Source organism: Protopterus annectens, chromosome 7.part1 (assembly GCF_019279795.1).
Source record: "Protopterus annectens isolate FY-2018-M chromosome 7.part1, PAN1.0, whole genome shotgun sequence".
Lineage (NCBI taxonomy): Eukaryota > Metazoa > Chordata > Ceratodontiformes > Protopteridae > Protopterus > Protopterus annectens.
The window spans coordinates 235,501,755-235,529,107 of record NC_056740.1 but is presented as its reverse complement, the minus strand read 5'-3'; positions in this window follow the sequence as shown (position 1 = coordinate 235,529,107).

Below are 27,353 nucleotides of genomic sequence, written 5' to 3'. Positions count from 1 at the left end.
TCTCGGTACACCTCCAGTATACTGTCCCCACCCAAGCATCTGCAGGCTCTTCATCCGTTTAGTCCATGTAGTACCAGCCTTCCCTTGATCCTCCTCCGATACTGTTGTTGACATTGATGTGACCCACAACTGGTGGGTTATCCCACCAGGGATGGACCTGTTGATATGACAAGAGTAGACCTAGCTGGTCTACAGTGTTTCTCCCACAGGTAGCATCCTGCCAGGGTATTGTGTAGCAGTGGTTTCCTCACACACCTGGCCAGCCTCATCTCCCGGTTCCACAGAACCAACGTTCCAGGTGTAAAATACTGTGCATGTAGCATGCTCACACACCCCCATGGTGTGCACCATATATCATTATTCCCTTCGGTATTATGCAGGTCTACTGTTCTCACAGTATGATTGGACAGGCACTGTTCTGTGCTGCACATAATACTGTGGTTGAGCAATGGACACGTGTTCTGGTATTAATCTACACACTTATATACATTTCCTATACTGTTGGATGTCTGTGCTGGATGATGTGTTTGTGATCACAGCAGCTGAATGTGTATCCGCCATGGCGTAGTGGAACTCACATCTTCTATAGTGTGCAGGGTCGGGGGTTTGCAACCTGGCAGTGCAAATTATTTTGTTAATGGCCACAAGAACAGCTGTTGGCTACAGGGTGACTAAGGCACAGCAGAACATTTGTAGGTGGGTATGCGCTTGTTTGCGTGAAGCACAACATTACTGACCTCTGGTTGTGGCATCTTGCACTCAGCCTCTACATTGCTTCACCAGTGTGGTACTCGCATAACGGCGGCCAAAAAGGCTTACACCCGCTTTCACCCAGATACACACATGCAACATCGTGCATTTTGTTCACATCTGTCAGCTGGGACAGTTGGACTGTATGCTTGTCCACTGTCAGCAGTGGCCCGGGGTGTAGAGCTCTACATTAACCCCAGCTATGTATCCCAATTAATACTGGGGTGTTCACATTCATAGAGGGTAACAGACATAACATAGCTATGTCCCCCATTAATCATGCTTAGTTTACATTAAACTGTCAGTATTATCCATGCTTAGGTCAGGTTTACATGTCAGGTATGACTGTTGACAAAGGTCAGTTTAAGGTGAGGTAGGATTCCTGTTTCACAGGTCTGGTTAGGTTACATGTAGATTTTCGAGGTAGGTGTAGTTATTCCATACCTGTGTGGTACAGTAGTGGTGAATAGCTAAGGAGTAGGCAGGTAGGTAGTGGGGGTGACATTGTAACTGTATAGTAGCCCGTAGGTATAATTGGATGGGGAACAATAGGGAAGGTATGTCAGATGTTGGTATTTGTATGCGAGGCAGGACAAGAGGTGTCGGCATCACTAGTTGATGTAGTGGTATAGAGGGTGAGGTGGGGGGGTTCGCAAGGTGGTGAGCCTGTGCTGCTCCAGGTGTGCTTGTGGTGTTCCTTCATGTGTTAGTTTCATGTGTCCTGTGGGACAGTTGTGATACTACATGTGGGTTGGGGTTCCAGATACTGGCAACATAGTGGGGGAAGAGGGTGTCACCTACGTGTACCCGTAGACATTAATAGAAATGGAACAGGGGCTGATAGGTACATGGTGTGCATGGGGCACAAAGGGGGGTGTTAGTAGTGGGATTATCCAGGGATGTGCAGGATTCCTGCAGGGAAGGTCCACAGCTGGCCATGTTGTCTACAACAGCTGTGCATATGCACTGCATTTGGTGTTTGCGTCGGACACTCACACCCCTGGGTAGGGGTGAGGACTACAATAATACCTTGTGATGCCTATTACATCGGCTTACATGCCTACAGTGGGGTGTTGCAACCATGTGTTCATAGGTGCTGTGTAGTGAGTTATGCAACAACACATATGGTTATACCGTACTTAGCCATGTAAACTGGACTGTGCTGCGGTGAGACCCATATTGGGAATGGCTGCCCGTTAGGCGTAAGCATGCCTGTCGACTGTACAGAATCCGCGGCCTGTCCAGAGTTAACTTCATAATATTGGTGTGTTCCTCTTAAAATCTGCACCTGTCTGGCAAATACCTGGGAACTGATGCCATTAAATACAGACAAGTAATTGAGTTTAGGACCCCTCATCCTTCAGATGAGTCATGCTAATGCATAACCTATTATTCTATCAGCTTTCTAAGGTTGTAAGTGGAATATGTGCTTTCTGTCCCTATTTGTCCCCCCAATGATTTAGGTTCTGTCCAGTGGTTTTGCTCTTAGAGCTTGAGAGGTATGGTCATAGGCTCTGCCCAATTTGCAATATTACTTATATCCTTGGGGCGGTCCGAATACAACTGTGCCAGCCAACACCTGCACGTCTAGGCCCATAATTGCATACCCATAGTTCCCCCAACTCCCCCTCCTCTACAGCACTCATCATTACTGTGGGTGCAGGTGGGGTCTAACCACACCACTACACACTGCCCACTCTCCATGTGTCAGGACCCATGTCATACATTGTGTCGACCCATGGGTCATCAGGCTTGCACAACCTACTGGTCCGAGTATGTATACAGCCTGGTTAGATAAATCATTACAGGGACTGACTTCAATGATCATTAATTTTTGGGGTGTCCCACAAGGGACATTGATGTCTTTGTTTCAAGATTAGACTTGGCAGGTCCCTCCCACTGGTAGTATCCCACCTGTGGTCTGGGAAGCAGTGGTGTGTTTACTTGTATCATATGTTTGTATGTTTCACCTTGTTGATTGGACCCCTCACCCCCATTGGCATGGCCTGTGAACATATGTAATCCTTAACTGGTGTATTTTTTATATATATATATATATATATATATATATATATATATATATACACATATATATATATATATATATACATATATATATATATATATATATATATATATATATGTATATATATATATATATATAGATATAGATATATATGTTGTTGTTGTTGTCTTTCGGTTTTTCCCGGTTAGAGGTCACCACAGCGGAACTCTGGTCCGCTAATGAGCTAATGATTGGCAGTAGATTTTCACAGTGCCAAGTTGCCAACTCGACGCCCAACCTTAAACAAAGGCACGCCCTTTCATGCATGTCTTTCGAAACGCCACTCGACCCGTGGGGAGGACATGCAGACTCCACACAGGAGGCACTCCCTGCACACTAGCTGAGAATCGAACGGGAGAACCTCTTGCCGTGAGGCAACAACCCTACCGCTGCACCACCGGTATATATATATATATATATATATATATATATGATGGCTAAGTGGTTAACTACTGTGACTGTAGTGTACAGGGTCCTGGGTTTGAGCCTTGCTGAGGTAGTGTATTTTGTTGCTGGGTGGAACTTGGGCCGTTGGATCCAGACTGATTAAGGCACTTTAAAGCGGTTGTAAGCAGGTTTGCACGGGTTTACACGATGGTAAGCACTGCTAACCTCCAGTTACAGTTTCTTACACTCATTAGCTTCTACTTTTCTTACTCTGTGTGGGCAGTGCTTACCCCCATGCAAACGCACTTGGACATGCTTGCCGCTGCTTATTTGTGCTTAGACTTGCTTACATGTGCCTTATTCATTATGACACTAACACTTCACATGTGCATTTCATGCAGTACTCCAGTTCACATTTAATTGTTATTATGTAGGTTATATAGCAAAACGATGTAAATTTATGTTCCTATACAGATTTCCCGTGAAAAATGATTTGTGTTGCAGTGGGACTCGAACCGGGAATGCCTGTTCATTAGGTGGATGCTCTAACCACTCCACTATTGCTGTGCTGCTTCATTTGCATTTGTATTCCTTGTTATCCTCTTCAGCCTTTTCAGCTACTTTAACCATAGCTAGGCAATGGGCAAACCCATGCACCTACGGTTAGCTGTACTCGGGGTTTTAAACAAATCAGTAATAGGGTTTCTTCATTTTATTTGACTGTACTGTTGCTGTTGAACACATGGGGACTGTTGGTGGGGATATGCAGACACTTGTGAGCTGTCTCGCTCATTTATTTACACATTCTTCTGTTCTACTTTTCAGGGGCATGTTTATTCTGAGAGCTCTGCTCTCAGACACGCCCCCTGCACTCATCCACGCTCCGTGTACATTTGGAGTTCAGGCAGTGCACTTTCATTAATATGCATGGCGTGCTGCCGTCCTCCTCTTCAACTGCTACTTCTGTGCAGGACTAGATTAGTCCTGCATGGAAGATTAGTTAGTCCAGGGACTGTCTTTCATATAAGATATTATGTAAAAATTATAATAGTAATACTAATGAAACTGCCAATGACAATCTCGGCTTAGGATCCAAGTTACTCTGTTGAAGATCAAACATGCAAAGTGCATGTTACAAAGCCAGAGAGTCTGAAAGGACATTTCTATGAACATATCAACAAATATAAACTAGCTAAGCAGCTTTCTATCTCCTTTAGCGGACACCTGTTATGCAGAAGGAGATTCCCTATACAGCCTGGAATATAATCACTTCCAAAGCCATTGCTTTTTGGGGAGAATGCAGTGACCTTAGAGTAATGTGAATACTCATAATCTGTCACAACACACCGGTCCTCTGTCAGCCATGCAGTTTCCCCTGTACACTCTTCAAGGGTAAATGCAGTACACTTCTAAACATAAAGTTAAGGAATTTGTAATTCCAAATATTATAATAAAAGTCCATTGACTAAAGCTTCATTTTCTGATCTCTACCCATAATAAAGCATGATACAAGACTGCTATGCAGTCAGTCTTTATTGTCAGGTACTATGTTCTGTGCAGGATAGTTTTATTTGCTACATCATGTCTAAGTATATATTTATCTATGTCATGCACAAATGTACACATCTATATTTGTATCTATTTCTATATTTAGATCTTTAGCTATCTACTTTCAATTTGTTTGTTTTTTTGCCAATAGAATATAACAGTTTAGTTCAGGGTTTGCAAGCACACCTCACAGCATAATCTCTTAAATATTTGATTAATTCTGGTAATATATGCATCCAGGTTTCTCATCCAGTTTATCAGTTTGGTTTGTAAAACAGTTACCTAAGATTCTGGCCCATTCACCAGTAATACCTATCATCTGTCAGTTGGAATTCCTGCCAGTTATCCCTGTAAGATTGAAGAATATGATACCAATACCAGATTGCATTCATTTCATAAAGTGTAGATATTTTCCAACACTGTGTACCTTTTTAACTTTACCATTTTCATTGCAGTGGCCATTTTCACACACATTTCATAAATGATTTATGATCACACCATTGAGCATCATTTGTGCACTTCCTGGGAGGCTGAATCACTCATCCTTATGGCACAAATATTCCCTAACAATAAAATCTACTCTATATTTCTTTATCACTTCATGAGACCAGAGAATCATATCCTACAGTGCTGCCAAATTTAGCATTTGGATTCACAAGAATCATGACTGTCCCAGGGAAGCACAAAATGGTTCCCATACACTGATAAAACTCATTTGCTTCACTTGTCCATATTCTGTTCTTTGAAACAATTGTGGCTTGTTTCCCCATCCTTCTTCAATTTATCCTATCTTCCTTAATTCCTGGCCTTATATCATAACTCTATTTCTGAATCTTCTCCTTTTTATATATTTATCATTCTTGTATTTTATTTCACATATAGTTTGTATATATGTGTGGCCGGTGTCCAGTTGCTCAGCCTGGGTTACCTGGGATAGCTCTGTGGATTGAAAGCTGGACATAAAACCAATCAACCTGCCAAACATGAACTAAGAATTGCTACACTCAGTGCAGGTTCACTGACAGGATGGAGCTCGGAAGTGGATGTCATGATGGTATGGAGGAAGCTGGACATCATATGTATACAAGAGACAAGATGGAAGGGTAGTGCAGCAAACACACTTGGCTTGGGATCCAGAGTCTACTACTCAGGAGGAGGACAGGCTAGAAATGGTGTGGGACTTGTGGTGAGAGAGAGCTTCAGAAGACAATGAGGAATATCATCAGAATTAATGACAGACTCATGGCAGTCAGACTCCAGTGTAATGATAGGGCAGTATTCATAATTTAGTCTATGCCCCACAGCAGGGTTGTTATAGTGAGAAAAAGAGTGCATTCAGACAGCAGTAGCAGGACCTACTAGATAAAGCAGGACAACAGGAACTGGTGTTGATAATGGGTGACTTGAACGCATGTATTGGGACAGACAGAACATGATATGAGGACTGCTTGGGTCCACATGGGTGAGGCAACAGGAATAAAGGAGAGGCTATTCTAAACTTCTGTCTGCCACATAGCTTGATAGTAGCCAACACATGGTTCAGAAAGAGAGACAGTGACAAGATCACATACAAGAGTGGCCAACATACAACTCAGGTGGACTTCCTCCTAGTAAGGAAAGACCACTGATTCGAATATGTTTAAAGAAAAAGTCCATTGGTGCACACGATACCTGGATGACATTTTTGTCATCATTAAAGGTGATGAGAGGGTGGCAAATGATTTTGTCAATGAAATCACTTCATTAACAAACTTTTTACACTTTACATCATCGCTTAACACACCCTCTATCGCTTATCTTGATGTGAGACTAGCCAAGGATAACGTCAATGGTAGATATATTGCCAACATCTATAGAAGCCAACATATTCAAACAGCTTCCTACATTATAGCAGCTCCCACCCCAATCACCAAAAAAGGTCTGTGATAAAGGGGGGAAATAGGTAGATCTGCTAGAATGATGACTTTGGATGACAATTATTATCAGGAATGTGAACTTTTAAGACAGATGTTTATTAAGAGGGCATATCCAACAATGTTGGTGGATGACGTCATTAAGGAAGTCACCATAAAAAGGGAAGTGAGGCACTTTGCAGCAATATTAAATCAGGGCACTGTTACTGTTAGGTGCCAAACATTAAATGAGTCAGTACAGGATGTCACTATAGGGCATAATATGTCCAATACTAGCTATAATCTAAGCTTCATTACCCCATTTTCAAATGATGCCAGAACACTCAGGAATATCTTGATTAAAAATTAGGCTTTAATAAATGAAGACACTGGAATTAATCAGAAACTGGGCGACACACCTAGAATTATTTTCAAATGTGGCTTGAACTTGAAAAACCTACTAGAGTCTAGAAGGAAATCTTACATACCACATAGGGGTATGAAAAAATGTGGGCCCTACAACTATTGCAAATATATAGAAGTTACTACAAAATTTAAAATAGGTGGCAAGATTTTTAACATCAATGGAAAATATACATGTGAAACACAAGGGGTGGTATATCTGGCTCAATGCCAATTATGCCCAGGTTTCTGTATAAGAAAAATGGAATGTTGTGTAAAACAACGTATCTATGAACATCAGTACAATATATCCAAAGCCAATCATAACAATACCCTGGCTGGACATGTTATGGAGTACCTTGGTCATGAATTTCAGTATATGGTTATTGATCAAGTGCAACAAGACATTAGGGGGGAAGCTTAGCCATTAAGGTTACAGGAGAGAGAATTATTGTGGCAACTAAGATTAAATGCCCAAGCTTATCCGAGTCTAAATTAATACAGTTCCCTGAAGTGTGCATTAAAGTTAAAATCACTAGACAGATAATAATTTTGTGTGTGTGTGTGTGTGTGTGTGTGTGTGTGTGTGTGTGTATATATATATATATATATATATATATATATATATATATGTATATATATATATTTTTTTTTTTTTTTTTTTTTTTATAATCACACTTTATAGTGAATTTCAACAAAGATGCAGTCATAACATTTGCATTGACAAGTGAATTGTATGTGGAATGCAGCTTTAAGAATCTCAGGAAGTGATGTCATGGTTACACATCCTATTTAAACTTGTGTGAATGAATGGCTGATGTCTGAAGAAGTTTACTGATTGTAGTAGATGAAAGCACTAACAGTAAACATGTTTGTTGGAACTATCATCTTTTGTTTGTTTTTGAAGTTCGTTTTAATATTTAGTTGGTTTTAGTTATTTTGGTAACGATGCTAAGTGAGATAGGGGAGAAATGGCTCCTGAGAGTACTCATAGCAGTGTGGAAAGAAGGCATATCCCAGATGACTGGAGAATAAGCATACTCATGCAAGTGTACAAGAACAAAGGGGACATCCACAACTATGGGCAGTACAGAGATATCAAACTCCTGTCACATTGCATGAAAGTTCTGGAGAGGGTGATTGATAATGGATATGTAGAGTAGTAGAGAGCAAGATGGAAGATGAGCAATTCCGATTCAGATCTGGATGCAGTACAAATGACCTGATATTTGCAGTGAGACAGATAGTTGAAAAGAAGGTAGAGATGAGGAAAGCATATGACAAGGTCCCAAGAAAACTGGTTTTGGAAGTATGGTTTGAAGTCCCGGAAACACAGGTAGAATTAGTGCAGGCTATGTACAAGGACCCAATGACTCAAGTACAAACAGTGCAAACTTTGGTCTCACAGAGGGACTCCCAGTGGGAGTGAGTGTGCATAAGGGTTCAGCTCTGAGCCCACTGATTTTCATACTGGTGATGGACTTTATTAGCAAACAGGTTGGAGGGGACAGATCAACAAAGTTGCTGTATGCAGATGAAGTGGCATTACAGACAGACTCTGTGCAAGAACTCAGCAATGAATAGGGGAATGGAATGCAAAACTGAAGGCACATGGGATGAAAATAAGTACAGATAAGGCAGTGATAATGGTAACAAATTGGGGAAATCAGAAGAAGATGAGAATTGATTTAGAAGGGAAGATAGCTGAATAGGTTAATAGCTTCAAGTATCTTGGAGGGGTGGTTGATGAGAAGGGAAGTTTAAATGAAGAGGTCAAAGTTAGAATCAGAGGGGCTACAGCCAACTGGCATATTGTCAAGTGTAGTGTATGACAGAAGAATGCCAAAGAAGCTAAAACGTAAGGTGTACAAAACAGCGGTGTGACCAGTACTACTGTATGGTACAGAAACCTTTGCAGTAAAGGCAGAGCAGAGGAGAAACGTAGAAGTGATGGAAATGAAGTGCCTGGGAAGGGTGGTAGGCTGCACTCTGCGGGACATAAGAAGAAATGAGAACATAAGATCTGAAGCCAAAGTAGCTCCAGTTGCAGAAAAAATCAAAGAGAACAGATTATGGAGGTGTGGGCATGTGTAGAAAAGCAGAATACAATCTGGTGAAGAAGATTTGGGACAGACAGGAAGAAGGTAATAGGAAATGAGAGCATCCAGCAAAGAGGTGGATGGATTGTGTGAGAGAAGACCTGCCACAGTCAGGCATGAGTGTCAAAGAAGGCAGGAGTGTGCCATTGAATCAAGAGAGATAGTGACAGTTAAATTGTCACCTCAACTCCACATAGAAAAATGGGGAAAAGGGGTATTGGTGATGATGTGTACCCCTACCAAGTACAATTACTCTTACATATCTCTTGTTTGACTAGCTCTCATTACCAAAACAGTCCCTGACTTATACACATCCTGCTTTGCCCTTTGCTCCTGAGTATATTCTGACATATGCTCAACAAGATGATGAAGCAAATCTGATGTGGAATGTGGAATTTGAAGAGATCCGACCTTACATTTATTAAGCTGACTCTATCCAGTCTATAACAGATAGGATCTTTGTCCATTAGATGGCAGTGTCTGAGTACTCTAAAAGCTACAATCCCTGCTTGACTGGTCATATTCTGTTAACCTATTTCAGGACATTATCAATGTATTTCTGGCTCACAGCAACCCTCCACCTAATCAAGGAAAGGTCTCGGATCATATGATTGCAGTACATGTAGATTTGTGTTTGAAGTACAAAATGTCTACTAACATTTTCATCCATAGTTCTACCTTACAAACAAAGCATGTATCAGAATTATACTATCCTTCCAAATACTCTCAGATTGTGACTTGACAAATGATGTCAGAAAACTTCAGAAATTCCCTCAAAAATGGACGCTATCTCAAATCTTCATTCATGTAATACTATCCTAAACATTAATATTCAGGAGTATGATAAAGTTCATGAAAATTCCACTTGTAGTAAACAAATATTAAATACTCTTTCGATATTACTAATGGAGCCTAAATCATTTCTACCAAATGCAATAATAAGATGTCACATTGTTTCAGCTCCTTACACATGTGGCTAATGACACATAGGAGTTAATAATATCACGTTGTACTTAGGATTCCATTCCAACAGATTCTGACTTTGCTAAGGTGTTAAAATCACCTTGAGTGAACCTGGGAGCTGTCCTAAGTAATGAAGAATGAAATAAATGTTTTCCTTAACAAGAAAATGTACAAATGAGTAACCTTGGAAATTTCACTTTGGGACCTCCAAATAGATAGAACACTATATGGATACTTTACCGAACATGAATTTAACAGAATGATGAAAACATATTTGTTACAATGGACACCAAAATGTTACCCAGTCTTCTTGCATAATGATGTTAAAAGTGTCAGTAGACACCAGCATTTAAAGTAAAAACAGCACTTTAATAACACAAAATGGCCAAAAAAGAGCTTCATCTCACCTCTCCAACTCTACACCAACTTGTACATGAGACTCAATGTATTGTGGGACTGATTAGGTCTTAAGGACCAGCAAGATGTTACATATCAACAGTATGTACATCCAGAAAGCTATACATAATTTTTTTATCATCGTGTCTTCCACTGAGGAGTCACTTTGGCATCAGATGTTATAGGGGTCTGAATGTAGAGATGATAAGTCAGCAAGAAAAGGAGAGTAGTTTTGCTGAAACTGAATTCATCCTCAAGTCTTGGTGACTACCTTCACGAAGCGGACCCTGTTTTTCACAACATCTCAGCAAGATGACACTGATATGTAGACTGTATTTATATAACATATATCATGGACAGAGTAGGTCAAAAATTAAAAAAGATAGCTGGGTACACAAGACCTAGGATAAAAAAGGGCCTAATCCTGGTAGGCACACTGGTGCCAGGACTGGAAAAAGTGACAGTGTAGAATCCTGAAAATATGGAATCATTCCTACAATGGGGCCAAGACAGCCCCAGGGGGAGGATGACATCCTGTTGGAGAAGGAAGTAGCAGTCCACAAAAATCATAAAAACTGATAGGCCAAAGAAGAGCCATAAAAATGATAGTGGACTATTGAGAATAAGAAAGAAATGATGTATTGTTACTGTTATGTGAAAAACCCAGAATTTCCAGGCACAAGATATACAAATAGATTGAGAGAAATTTGAGAAAAGAAAAATACTTCCACAAGAAAAATGTTAGAAGCCTCAAATAAACATTTTTGTTCATTAATACAACAGATTTGTGAAAAACAGGATATAGACCAAGAAACTTTGATCTGTTTGGAAAAAGAAGCATCTGAAGAAGTGCAAAAATATAAACAACAAAACCTAGAGATTTTTGAAAACTATAAAAAAGAAATATGGACATGGGAAAAAAGAGGGATTTGATATAATGCAATATTTATGCACAGGCAAAAGCCAAATTAATCAATATAAGGAAGGCAGTCCAAAAGATATTCAAAGAGAAATATGGGCAAAGGTATCCAGATATGGAAAATTTCACAATTAAAAAATATATTGCAAAGAGGGACTGTAGAAAAGAAGCTTACTAAAGTAGAAGTTAAAAAAAAATAGAAGTTGAAGTTGTGGAGTACCTGCAAAGTGAAGGATTTAGTGTAAAAAGTCTAACACAGGTTTCATCACAGCATGATGGAATGTGTCCCCAAAATAAGGAAAAACAGGAAGATCAGGAGAGATCTGAAGAAGAAATATGGACATGGGAAAGAAAAAGAGATTTAATATGGTGTTATATCTATGCAAAGGAGAAAGCAAAACTAATAAATACAAAAAGAGCAGCACCAAAAATATTTGAAGAGAAATACAGGCAAAGGAATCTGAACATGGAAAACTTTACAATACAAAAAATAAGAAGCCAAAGAGGAAAAGTAGAAAAGGAGATCAGTAATGGAGGAGTTAAAGAAATAGAAACTGTGGTTATGGAGTACCTACAAAGTGAAAGATTCAGTGTAGAAAATCTAATTCAGAAAGCACCACAACAGGATAGAGCAATGGACATCCAAATTAAGGGTAAACCAATGGAATGGGAAGCAATTAGTCAGGTGCCATATGAAGATATTTTGGAGCCTTCCACATGAAACCAGTATAAATGTTCACTTGAAGCTGGACAGCAAGGAACGGAACAGGAAACTGTGTAAACACTGATGCAATCAATGTTGAGGAGTGATAGGCCAGTGAGTTACCATATGACAGAGCAATGGATGGCACAGAATGAAATTGAAGATAATGTGCCACAGGAAGATGCTATAGACCTTCTGGGTCATTTTAAGCCTATTCAATTTACCTAAGGTAAGATTCAGACATTGTACTTTGTGTGCGGGAGGTACATGCCTTCACCATTATGCCAACCCCACCCCTCCACAAAAAAAAAAAATATTTTATTTCCATACCTTTTTTGGGTTTTCCTTCAGTTTTGCATCACACTGGAACTGAACAAGACTGCAGGGAGATAACTGTATTTGGCTGGGGGTCTAGGCTCCCAAATGCCATGGGGTTCCACATACTCCAAGGTGAATTTTAGGCTGTTTTTCAACATTTGATCCAATAATGGCCTGAAAAAATCTTGATTAAGGAAAGAAATTCAATCTTATTTTCTTTCAAGGAAGAAATTTGTGGTACTCAAGGCTTCATGCTCAGTGCTTGCAAAATTAGTATTTCCCAATCAACTGAAAGACATATGCTTCTGAGGACACATAATTTATATGTGAAAATGATACTTGCCTCCCTATCCCTAGCCCCCCAAAAAGATCAACTTGTGTACTTCCCTCTAGTGTTATGTTATGGTGAAAATGAAGGAACAAATTGCCAGACGCACATACTTTGTATTGTTGCTGTCATACATATGAACAGAATGTCTCCTCACCCCTATCAGCAAAAGACGGTCATCTCCTACATACCCCTCTGATGTCAGACTGGGATAAAAGTGACCAAACAAAATGCCACAATAATATATTTATACTTGATGCTGTCAGGTGTATATATACTGCATATGACCTTACCTGTTCCCTCAAATGATTGTCACTAGTGTATATGTCTGATGCTTTAAAATAATATAATAATAACAGTAATGCACTCCGGTGTTTTGTTCCAAAGCAGTACATGGCTGTTAGACACGCTACAGTGACCCTCTGTGCAAACTCTGAGGTCTGTCTATGAGGAAAAGTAAGGAAAATTTTACCACACTCTCCCTAGCCCCTGCATACGCTATATTAATCTTCTGAGCTCCCCTCTTAGCAGGGTCAGTTTTAGACTAGGTAAGACCCAGAGCAGAGGTTAGAGATTATGACCCCCCCCATTAGTCTTGTGTAAAAATCCCATTTTACAGCACTGGATTTGGGGATTGCAAAGCACCCAGAGACACTGACGGTCCAAACAGTCTGGGATGTATATATTACCTTATTTTTGAAAGATAATTATTTGCTAACTGTTTTTTACTGCTATCTAGAGAAATTATGAATGTATTTATATATTTTATCTATTTATTGCATTTGTTAACCAGGAAAATCTGCTGGGCCTAGGTGAGCCCATTTTCAGTAGAGGCCTGGGGAGAAATTCCACATAACATTAATAGTACATACAAGAAAAAGCACAATATACAGTGTATATACAGTCTCAATGCATGGAAATAAATATTAAACACAATGGCGCAAGTTATTTACAAACATTACACATCGAGGTTGTGTACAATTTGATCTCTGAAGATGGAGTTAGTCAGGTAGGGTAGCAGTTTTGATTGTTACTTGTTGGAGTTTTGTAGGCATAAGCAGTTGAATTCAGCAAATCAGAGAGCTCCTAAGTAGTGATATTGTAGAGGGATATAGTAGTGGATCAGGTGTTAGGAGGTACTATTTTGGCACAAGTACATTGTCAGAGAGAAGAGAGGTGTGATTTGAGAGACTTCTTAAAGAGAGCAGATTACTGATTGTTCTGATAGAAGGTGGGAGGGCATTCCATAGTTCTGAGACAGTAAAAGAGTATAGCATTTGACCAGCTGCAAGGTTAGGTTTTTCAACTTTCAGCATCATTGTGTTTTTGGATCTTAGTGGCCTGTTAGGGTGGCATGCAGTCAATAAGGAGGAAAGGGATGGGCAAGTTGAAGGCTTGTATATGAGTTTCTGTGCAGTGGTTAATTGTGAATAAGTGAGGTAGTGTGGGAGTTCGAGACAGTTTAGCTGTTGTAGAGATAAGCAGTGGTGTACTGAGTATTTTGAATTTACAAATTTGGCAGTCTTGTTGTAACATAAGTCTATTTTGTTTTTCAGGGCAGACTGGATATTGGTGAGGATTGGGGCATTGTATAGTAGAGATGGTAGCAGGAATGATGATGCTAGAGCTTTTTTAGCAATAATATTAAGGTAGTATTTGTATCAGGGGTGTCCAACCTTTTCAGTTGCAAGGGCCGCATTGAGTCAACAGAAATGGTCTGGGGGGGGGGGGTCGCATGTAAAATATATCATTGTAGGCAGCAAGTGACGTCCAAAAAAAAAAAAAAGGTCTCGCACGTAAACTGAAGAGCAAAATAAAAAAAGGTCTTTAATACAGAAACATTGCAGTTCCGCATTCTACAGAAGTAGCTCCGTATTTAGTGTTTTTTGATTGGCCCATAAAAAGCTAAGCGGAGGCTGGCCGGGATTTCAACCGGCAGGGCGGGATTCGGGATCAGGCTGCTGATCTCGGGACATTCCCGCCCAAATAGGGATGTCTGGCAACCCTGTGGACGAACAAAGTTGACCCCCTGGCTGTATTGTAGGTGAATTTGAACAATCAATAAATTAATAAATGCATAATATTTGCCCTAAAATTCAATATCTCATTCTAATTATTAAAAAAACAGTTAAATCTAACATCTTAGTTTAACATCAAAGTTTATTTGTAAAAAAAAAAATTAACAGGTACGGACCCTTCAATTTGTATGAGATCATACCTGTGATTTTGCTGGTTTCCTAAAGATGTCCATGTCTTCCATCATGTCCTTAATGCCCATATGTTGTCCAAAGCACTCATGTATTCTTCTGTTTCTAGCTTTGGAATCTGTCCCTGAAATATGGCACTGGCAATATCAGGAATGATGAGACTTTTACTTCTTAAAAAATGAACAATTTGTATTTTTACATTTGTTTCACTGTCACTAACAGATGGTAGAACACGTTTAACTTTGGTTCACCCACTTACTGTGGAGACACAAATAACATGGTAGTATGCAACAACACACTCTAGTTTCACAAGGTAAACTCACACATGCTGTTTTGCAGTTGCCTCTCCAATCTGCATGAGTGTACATTTCAGCTGACAACTTGCTCCGACCCATTCAATGAGGCATAGCATCATCAGATAACACCTTTTTGTATTTCTTCCTTAGATTACTATAAATCTCCAACTTGGGGTTTTTCCAAATGTTTGCTGAAAATTTGGAAGGGGTCTTCCAGTATTTGTTACATTTCTCAAATTTAAACAAATAATTGACTTTATTAGTAGTGGCAATGTTTATTCGTGAAACCAGTTCACAAGGGTGCAGCCAGGCACAGACATTTGCAGAATTCAAACTTATTGGTCCTAGTTCTTGTTATACTTAAGTGTCCATATCAGGAGGTTCAGGCTGTCAAGTCAGGATTGTTCTTTTGTGTAGCAGACAAACATTATGAGCATAACCTTTTTAATGTGAACACTGAGCTTGTCTTTTTGATACCAGTGCGTCTATATCGGGTTTGATAGATGTAGTGGTGATGCGAAGAGTATTTTCAAGATGCTCATCTGAAATTTTTGTTCTGATTTTATTTTTTGTATGCTTCATACGAGAAAAAAATCGCTCGCAAATGTATGTACTCCCCAACAGAGATGTCATGAACAGGGCATGTTCGTGAAGTGATGGATATTTTTCTTTGGGTAGGTATAACTTATAAAAGTCAAATAAAGATGCTTGCAGAAATTTTTCTTTAAGTTGCATATCTGACTGCAATTCTATGCATTCCAGTTGCAGGTTTGCAGGCAACATGTCGATGTCAACTGAGAATGGAGTAGCAAATATACTGAACTGTTGTTGGTGTTTTCTAAAATCTTGAAATCTACTCTCAAACACCTGTGATAAACTATTAAGTAATGCCGCATATTTTTCAGTATTTGCATGGCTTTGCTCAGACAGTGTTGCAAAGTGAATGAAGCTATTGTTCTTAATCTGACTGTGCCATAATTTCAGTTTCACTTCAAATGCTGTCACTGTTTGAAACATGTCATTTATTAATAGATTTTCCCCTTGGAGGTACAGGTTCAGGTCGTTTAAATGAGCAGTGATGTCTACTAAGAAGGCTAAATCAGCCATCCAGCTTGCATTTTCAAATTCGGGTACAGGCTTTCCTTTCAACTCCATAAAGGACTTTATTTCATCTCGTAAGTCATAGAAGCATTTCAGCATTTTTCCACGACTTAACCACCTCACTGCAGTAAAGTACAAGATGTCTCCATAGGTAGATTCCAAAGTAGTCAGAAACTCCTGAAACTGGCGGTGATTTAATCCTCTGGATCTTATAAAATTTATTGTTTTAATAACAACATTCATAACATGTTCCATTTTTAAAGTCTGTGCAGACAAATTTTCTTGATGTATAATGCAGTGGTACTTCATGAAACGCACATTACTGATCTCTTTTGCATCTTCTTCCATCAGTGTTGTTAGTCCTTCCCTCTTTCCAACCATAGCTGGAGCACCATCAGTTACTATGCCAGACAGGTTTCTGATGGTCAAGGAAAATCTTGCCAGTGTTTCTTTTACTGCCTTGTACAGATCAGCAGACTTCGTTGTGTCTTTCAGTGGAACCAGACAGGCCAGTTCTTCAGTAATACTGAAATCGTTGTCAACACCACGAATAAATATGGCAAGCTGTGCCGTATCTGTAACATCAGTGCTGTCATCCAAAGCTATGGAGTAAAACTTGAAAGTTGCACACCGAGATTCCAACGTATTTTCAATAGATTTGGCTATATCTTCCACACGCCTTGCGATTGTCTGGTGTGATAAACTGATTTTAGAAAATTCTGATTTTTTTTCAGGGCAAATTATGTCTGCTACACTTTCAAGGCATTCTTTAACAAATTCACCATTGGCAAATGGCTTGGATTTTTTCGCAATTAAATTTGCTACAACATAACTTGCCTTCAGTAAAGAATCCGGCTGAGTAGCTGATTTTCGAAACAGCTGTTGTTGAAATGTAAGACTTATTTTTAATTCTGATATTTTCTGTTTACGGGACACTCCTTGCAATTCACTTAATTCGGGGTGCGTTTGAATATAATGCCTTTTCAAATTGTAGTCCTTGAAAACGGATACCACTTCTCTGCATACTAAGCAAAGTGCTTTATTGTTAGATTCAACAAAAAAGTACTCATCAGTCCATTTTTCCTGAAAGACTCTCCTTTCATCCGCTATCTTGCATTTCACGGTTTTGGTTGGACAGGATGTAGAAGCCATGCTGAAAAGTAAAAAAGGAGTAACTAACTACTTTATTCCTAGTTATATAATTTTTAAAACAATGGCTAACAATTTACATTAAAAAATAAGGACATAAAAATTAAAACTATCCATAGTTGTAGTATATGTTAATGGTGTTGGAGGAATCATTTCACATCTGCAACATAACACAAAAATATCCCTGGGATGAATTTACAGTTACCCATCCAGTTGGCCAGATTACATCTGAGGAGGGCCAGTGAGGCACTTTGTTTCATTTGTAGTACTAACGCCATTAGTCTTCAAAACAGCCATTGCGCATAAAGCACATCACATTTACTGTGACTGTTGGTCTGTACTTTGTGCCAGTAATACTGGGCATTTTGAAAAGTTCTTCATATAATTCATGAAATTCAGATGGACTGTGATAGAGCTATGAACATGTATGGTTAGCTGCATGTAATCAACAGTTTCTTACTGCTACAAGAATGGCAGCTTTCAATGACATAATCAGAGCTGTACCATCAAGTTAAATACAGCGTACTTTGCATGCTACCAAAGAAAAGTCATTCACTTGCAATGAAAAAAACTGGCACACACTGACACTGTCATTAATTCACTACTACTGTACTACCAATTCACACTGGGAAAACCACTCCAGCCATCCCAAGTAGGTAAAATGTCAACATTAGCAGCCCTACAGTACTACAATCCACAAAATTAAGCCAACAAATTTGCAATAAAGTAAAGAATTCACATCACTGACTTAATAAAACAATTCTGAATAAGAGGGTCTCACCCAAACAAATGACTGGTGCCATACACATGACCGCAAGCCGAATGCCAACAAATGCATCATCATCCCTTTTGGCCCAAAGTTTTGGGGAAAGCGGCTGTGAGGCTGCCAGCTCAGCTAGATGTTATTTTGTACATAATTCTATGTCATTTTTGAATATTAATATGCTTCCTATGCTTGTCTTACAAATGTAAGAAAACTATATGTATGTGTATATTAAACTATTGGTGCAGAAGTGTGTGTTGAACTGTATGTTCTGTACTGAGCTTCAAGAATGTAACCAGTGTACCCTGCTGGAAAAGAGCAGAAATGTGTTTATAACAACTATATACTTATGCAGATGTGTGCTGTAATGGTAGAAGTTGGAACATACAGAGTTAATTTGCAAACACTAAGAAAAGAAGTGAATTGCTTTACAACTGTCTGTAATGGTAGAAGTTGGAACATACAGAGTTAATTTGCAAATGCTAAGAAAAGAAGTGAATTGTTTTACGACTGTGTTTATCTCATCAAGAAGACATGATGTCTACACTGCAGCCAGAAATTCTTTTGTCTGTAAACAGAAAAAAATGACAGGTTTCAAATGTAAAACTGTTTACTGTTTTATGACTTCCAGTTCCAGGGCTTAGGCACAATTCTGAGAGATAAGTAACCTCTCTTAGGGACAGATTGCAATATAGCAAGATTAGTAGATGTTTTCTGTATTTGAGACTGTCCTGCAATGTTGTTTAACATATTTCCTGCAATTCTGAACTGTGTCACTTTATTCATTGAGTTATTGAATATTGTCTTATTCTTTTTATTGTTTATTATTAAATATATTTTTAAACCTTTTAATTGTGGCTGGTTTGTTTATTTTTAAATAGTTTTGTCATAATGCCTTGTTTTGTATGTAATTTGCACTCATGAGTAACACATGCTTACTTCAGTAATTGCAACAGGCAATTGTGAAATTCAGGAATGCTTCAAACACTTCAAGCACGAATGCATTGAGATGTTCACAGACTAGCTTACATAGTCAGTTAACAGACAGACATGCAGACAGGTAGACAGATACCTACTGGAAAAGGCCACAATCAATAACATATTGACCTCTGTTTCATATTAGTTTGATGGACGTTCACTAGACTACAGATTTAAACACCCCTTTCTTTTGAGTCATTTTGCCTATAGACAGCACTGAGGAATAACCAATGGAACAGTATAACTGAAATATTGCTTAGCAATCTATTCCTCATCTAACAGACAACACATACTGCTTATGACTTATTTAAAAGGTTCTTTAAATATATAAGTTGAACAAGGGAGTAAGCAGGAAGAAAGACTAGAAAATGTGACTGTATTTTCCTTTGGCTAGCAAGAGAAGGAGGTATTAGTGAGACCTAACAATTTAAAAGCATTTAAAGAAGCACAGTTACAGCAACCGGGAGTGACACGAGCAATCAGAGGTCAGTAATATGCGCTGGTTGTAATGAATTATTCAGACTGTGTATATTAATAAGTGCTTTTACAAATGAGTCAGCATAGGTCCATATATTACAGTTCACAAGACTGGTTTGTTGAATATGTTAGAGGCCATCAAATAAAAATGACTGAATGAAATTAAGCCAGAGATGTAGCTGTTAAGAAAAGGAATAATCTATCAAGCAAAAAACTTTCTGCTCCCTCAAAGTTCACAAAGCAGAGCATAACAACTACTTCCTTCACACAAAGCTCATAGGGCAATTCTAAATAAAATAATCAGATGCGCTGTGCAGTTACAATGGCCTGTGTTTCCAGCCTGGTACGAGTTGCAAAATGATGAAAATCTAGCCAAACAACCAACTTAACTACAAGCATGAACCAAAATAATTTTCATTTAAAAGTGAACAAAACTATGCAGCAAATCAAGCACTGCAAAACATCCAGGACTGGTTTATTAAAAGTCTTCTGTAGATGCAGACATTTTATTCCGCTCATGCATTAACTTTTTCATGTGCTTTGAAAAATACATATACAGTTGCATTTCACACAGTACAGTCCGGAACATCTCACTAGTAAACTTCAGTAATCCCTCCCTTTTAACGAATTTTTACACTACAATAAACAATTAAAAAAAAAAAAAAAAAAGGTCAAACACATCCAGCAAGACACAAAATATGCAGAGCTGTTGTTGGGGGCTGCAACAATAATGAAAGCTGGTGCGACCAAATAAGCACAGTACTTTACTGATGGATCTGAGAATTGTCTGGTTCCAGCCAGAACAGCTTGGACTTTTCACAATCTTGTGGTTGCAAATTTGGGAAAGTACGCAAGGGCCAAGGCATCTGTACTTTAATAATAACTGTAATATTAACACAAGAAGCAGCACCACCGTCACAGACTTTGGTCTCATCAAAGCTATGTTTTTTTTGATGTTGCAGTAGCAGCTGAACTCCTTTTGGTGTTAGAATTGTTTGCATTAAGCATATGATAGGTTTTCCATCAGAATCTGCAATTTATAATACACTGTTCTGTACTGTGTTTGGACCATACATTAATATCATAGCTCTCAACTGTCCAGATTTTCACAGAATGTCCATATTTTCACCTTGTTTATCTTTTGGTGTATTCCTTATCAAATTTGTGGTTTTCTGCCATATCACTTGCATGATCTCAGGAGTGCTGTCACCCAATAATTACATAATTTGAGTTTCAGATTTCAAATCCTTCAGAAAATGTATTTTGCACAAACCCCTTGTTATTCTAGCTAGCATATTTCTAAGTTTAAAAGAGCAAATACATAACATCTGTCTTTATTTCTGGGTCATTGTCCTCCCATTATATTGTGCTTTAACCAGATTTCTTGCACTAATAGATTGAGAGCTATGAGAAATATTATATGTTAAGCCCTGTGACCATTGTGGCATTCTGAGCAAACCTGCTCACCTACTTGGTTTCTGATAAATAGTTAGCAAAACAGTTTGAAAGTGATCAAGTCCAGATGTCAGGAGAGTATGATTCCACCTTTCTAATATGCTCCATATTAGATGACAAATATCGCCAGATAAAACTAGAGTGGCACTATGGGCAACTGTTTAGTTTGAGTAATACTGCAAAATCTAATGATTAGCGTCTATTATTGCTTCTCAACACACAAATCTGTAAAGCGCTTAGGCTTAACCACTTAAAAAAAGGCAGAGAGTCAATACAAGACTCAATAAAAAGAATAGAATAATTGTGCTATAAAAACCATGTCAAGCATTCATGAATCCTTACTTAATACTTGTTATATAATCCTTATTCTTGTCAAATCTTCCTTTTGACTTATTTTGCAAAACCAGGGCTTAATGCCTTACAATCATAATCCTTCTCAATCTTCAGTTTTATTTCTTTTGCATACTTTTCCTTCACAAAAGTCATTGTGGGAATATAGGCCAGACATGAAGTAAATGTAATGTGCATGTACATACAGTTGGTGGGGTCTGGATTACTGCCTGTCAAGGTGATGTAACTATAGCTTAGGGCTATCAAAAAGCACCAGTACCTTGGTTTTTTAGAAGTAAACATTACCTGACAGCATTAGAAAAAAACCTTGCATCAACCTGTTTACTACCGTTTCTCTTGTATGCCTCCCCCATCATGACTAACCTACATAGCAACCCCCCCAATGAAACTGGACAGCTGTTTAGACTACATTATATATACTGTAAAATTCCTCACTGTCTTAAGATATTAGCTTCTGTTTTTTCTAACACTAAACCAAGTTTCACAATTCTGTATCGTATTTTAACCTTTTGGGGTAAAATTTTATGATCTGTCATTTTGTATTTTCTTTCAGTTATGATATAGCAAAGTCATAGATGAAAAATACTCTTTGGCACAAACACCCGCAATTATCATCACAGTATATTGAGTGGAAAATTCGGCCAGGAAACATTGAACCAGTATAGGTATATTAATTTATGCTTCAGAATACAATTAAAGTTCACTTTCCATGCAACCAGCTTTCATGAAAGCATTTTTTTTCCTGAGAGGCTGCCTAAGTTAGAACTTGGCAATGTAAGTGACCATTAATAAAGGTAGAATCTTTACGTGCCAATTTGTAAGCCACATCTCTACCCAATAGCAACAGATGGGAGAGATGAAAAAATAATAATCAATGGTTATCTGGATAACTATACACAATAATTAGAGTTGCTTGATTTTTGATTAGTGTTACATTGCATTTGCATAATAGTAGAAAGAGATAATAATATCAAAATTCTGGCTCAGGAGCGACAAAAGGACCATAAAACAGAAGTTAAAATGCACAAGCATTCATGTTTACACAAGACTTTCTCAGTTTTCACATACAAACTGAAAAGCAGAGGTTAACTGTTATGAAACTAAAATCTGCCAGTCACTCACAACATTTCCTTAGAAGTGCGCAAACACATTTTACATGATATTTCATATGATGTTCAAGAACTAAGTATTAGTATGCATGCACTACTAGTAAATAAAAGCACACATATATACAAAGGAAGCAGTGCCAGTTCAGTTATTTGAGAGTTGCCTGACTTGGCTTATTCAATGGTTTTATGTTTGGAAGGGTAATTTAACCAGTCTCATTAACAACTTGTAATAAGGCAATTGAATACTTACTTCAGACTGCAGATTCAAATCACTTCCTCTTGGATGCATGCTGAGACTATTTACTTTAAAGTTAAATTCATGCTGTGAACCTGATTCCAAAAAAATGTAGTCATAACTAAATGATAAGAGAATTTTCTTACCCTACTCTTTGTTTTTTTATTATTTCTTTTGCAAACCTTTATATTTATACCTTAGAAATCCCTGGGTAATAGTCAATTAATATACGTGTCTGATTGCAGCTTTGCATATGTGTGTGTGTTCCTAAAAAGTAGTTTTTGGCATTATAGTCCCTTTCTGATAATATTATTCAACATTTTACTACCTTAATTAGTACCTATGAGAAATATGACTGTAAGACTCGTATCTCGTGACCCAAACAATGTAGTGGTAGTAGTAGAAAGTGCACAGTGAACTTAAGTTTAGTTGAATATTCATTATGTAGGAATTCTAACTGTTATAAATGGCATTGTAAAGCCAAAGCTCTCCATAATAACAAAAAGGAAGACTCAGAAACCTAAGGAGTGCTTTTTTCATGAACAAGACTGAGTTTTAGATTTTAACGCTGAAGAGCTCTTCATGACTCTTCGAAAGGGAAGAAGATCATTTTCACATTATTTTTGGTATTCCTGTCCTCTTTGAATCCATACCGATGTGGATCTACTTGTCCACAGATAAGAGGAATAAACCACTTGTGCAATACAGACATAAATAACTTGTAGCTATGATGTAGAATTGAGAGAGTGTGATAAGAGTGCAGCAGTTATGGCTATTCTCCTGGCTAGAAAATCACAATAATGCCTGCATTATCACATGAAATGGGGGGGGGGGGTCATACCTTTGTGTACTGTTTATCATGAGTTAAAGTCAGTTTAAGAATAAGTATGGCAACTGTTTATATAAGCCATTGGGGGTATGACTCAGTCTAGCAGCATTATTTGAAGCTGCAGGCTCATGTTCCAGCTCTACCTCTGCCTACAAAGTTAGGTACCACAGTAGTTAATCTAGTTGTCTGTGGCAGCAGGCAAGTGTAATGCCTGAAGAAAATCTGTTTACATCTTTTTGTGCTCTGTACTCAGACTTTAAAGTGCAAAAAGGCCACGTTAGGAGGAAAACGCTTTCAAAAAATGGCACACAGTACACTTGTTATCAAACCGAATCTGTTTCTTGTACCTTTCCCTTTTAAAAAATAAACTAGTACATCTCATTGATAAAAATAAAAATATTTTTCAAAAATAATCCATCATTTATTCAATCCATTTTTAACTGTATCTGACTACTTCATTATTCACCTCCCCTCTATACCCCCAATTCCAACACTCACCTTTCCTAACTTTCTTTCAATCATACCAAGAACTTTTTTAAACCTATTCTACAACTATGTCATTCACCAGACATATCATTTTACCTAATCTTCTTCTAACTCCTGCCCTTCTACTTCAAATTACCACCCTCAAACTTACACTTCAACCCATAGCTATCACAATATCTTAGCTTACCTGTTACTGCAGATGTGTAGTCAGTGTACTGTAATAAATCCCCCTCACTCTCAATTCTTTCTTCGCCGCAATCTCAATCCTCTTCCTTCAGCTGTTTACCGTGAATGCATCTACCGACGCAAAAAAAACGACAGAATGGTGCTTTGGCACATGCGCACACCAGCTGAAAGACGCTGACATGAAAAAAAAAAACGGGGGAAAAGTAATGCGGCGCATGCGCACAACAGCTGAAGGACGCGGACGTGAAAACACACAGAAAAAAAGTAAAATTTAAACTTAACGGTCGCGGGCTGCATGGAAGAGCTCTGAGGGCCGCATGCGGCCCGCGGGCAGCGGGTTGGACACTCATGCTGTAGAGGATACCTAATTTTTTATGTGTTTTTTGATATTGCTATGGATGTGGAGGTCGAATGATAGAGTTTCACCAATAATTGCTCCTAGCAGTTCGGTACCTGGAATGACTTCAATGAGAGTATTATTATGGGATTGGACAGAAAAATCATTCTTGTTCAGAGTGGTAGTTTTTTTGGGGGGAATATTAGAAGTTTGTTTTTTGGGGGATTTAGAGCGAGATGGTTGTTTGACATCCAAGTTTTAGTTGAAGTGAAAGCATTTTGGGTAAGACGTAACTCAGATATAGATTTGGCATTACAGATGACTGTGGAATCATCTGCATATTGGATAACTGTGCCATGGGTAAGGGTGGTGTGGAAGTTGTTAATGAATATACTGAAAAGGAGGGGACTTAGTATAGATCCTTGAGGTACACCTGTGGTTGTGTTGAGAAAAGGTGAAAAGGAGTGTTGCCATTTGGTGGATTGTTGCCTATTGGTGAGATAGTATGAAATCCAGTTTAAGGTATGGGATGAGAGACCTAAGTTGGCGAGTTTTGTGAGCAGAAGGGTTCATAGGTTCATAGGTTCATAGGTTCATACTAGGCTATCTGCCCGAGGGCATTTACAAGCCTAGCCCATAGTTTTGTGGCTTACGCCACCCCTTTAGTATGGGGAACTATACCCATTATTTTGCTGTGCCTCTGTCGAGCAGTGACACTGAGGTAATCCCTGGGGTATATCTGCGATCTCCCATCCATTGGTCAAGATTTCTCTTGAACAAGGCCAGCGAGGTGCTCTGCCTCACATATACCAGGATTTTGTTCCACAGCATAGGGAGTCTTTGGGTGATGAATCTATCCCTCCAGCACGTCCTATTAATAGCCGTGTCGAGGTTTAAGTCTCCGCCCTTGTGGCTCTGATGGATCTAGATTTTTGAGGTGAAGCATATTCATCAAATCTGGGTTTGACATGGCCTTGTATGTCAGGCAAAGGTCACCTCTGAGCAAGCGGTGGCGACTGAATAGAGCTGGAGTTCTTTCAGTCGGGCAGCATAGGACAGATTTTTGAGACCCTTTATCCTTTTGGTGAGGAACTTTTGTGGCCTCTCTAGCTGCTGCAAGTGTCGGGTCAGATACATTCCGAATGGGGCATTGTACTCAATCATTGGTCTGATGAGTGATGAGTATAGGGAGACTATGACCTCCCTTGATCTAGATGTGAATCCCTTCATGATAAGGTGGGCAATGTAGAAGGTCTTCCTAACTACTTTAGCTACATGGGTGTCGAATGACAGGCTACTGTCAACCTGGGTCCCCAGGTCCCTGATGACTTCTTCTGTGCTCAGTGGATTGCCACCTATATGGTAGCTAGGGGTAACCTTGTTTTTCCCGAAGGGTATGACTATGCATTTTTTGGCATTTAACTTTAGGTCATGGCTCTGGCACCAGTTATCCGTTTCTGTGAGACCCTTCTGAAGGATATCTGTGTCAGATGTGTTTTCGACTATGGCGCCCAGTTTGCAGTCATCTGCAAACTTTGTCAGCCATAACCCTCCTGTGTTTGCTTGTACTTCGGAAAAGTAGATGCCAAACAAGAGTGGGCCCAGGACTTAGCCCTGTGGGACACCACTTGTGACAGGCTTTGAGTCTGACATGGCGCCAGCAACTCTGACTCTGTGGGTTCTGTCACTCAGCCAGTTTGCAACCCATCTTGTAGGTTCATAGGTTCATAGGTTCATAGGTTCATAGGTTCATACTAGGCTATCTGCCCAAGGGCATTTATAAGCCTAGCCCATAGTTATGTGGCTTTCGCCACCCCTTTAGTTTGAATAAAAACTATGCCTATCATTTTGCTGTGCCTCTGTCAAGCAGTGACACTGAAGTAATCCCTGGGGTATATCTGCAATCTCCCATCCATTGGTCAAGATTCCTCTTGAACAAGGCCAGAGAGGTGCTCTGCCTCACAGGTACCGGGATTTTGTTCCACAGCATAGGGAGTCTCTGGGTGATGAATCTGTCCCTCCAGCACGTTCTATTTATAACCATGTCAAGGTTTAAGTCTCCCGCCCTTGTGGTTCTGAGGGATCTAGATTTTTTGAGGTGAAGCATATTCATCAAATCTGGGTTTGACATGGCCTTATATGTCAGGCACAGGTCACCTCTGAGCAAGCGGTATGAGACTGAATAGAGCTGGAGGTCTTTCAGTCGGGCAGCATAAGACATATTTTTGAGACCCTTTATCCTTTTGGTGAGGAACTTTTGGGGCCTTTCAAGCTGCAGCAGGTGTCTGGTCAGATACATTCCGAACGGGGCATTGTGATGTATGGGTTAACATTTAAGCTGATGAGTTTTTCAATGATACCCGAGTGGGGTATTGTATCGAAGGCCTTCGCCAGATTGAGGTAGGCTGTATGGACTGCCTTTCCCTCATCAATGGCTTTGGTGACTGTTTCGAAAAAGTCAACCAAGTTTAAAAGGCATGATCTGCCTTTGACAAAGCCAAACTGGGTTGGATCCAAAGTCTGCAAATTCCCTATGTCTTTATTTATGAGGTCCATTATGATCCTCTCCATGGCTTTGCAGATAAGGCTTGTCAAGCTAATGGGCCGGTAATTTCCAGGGTCGG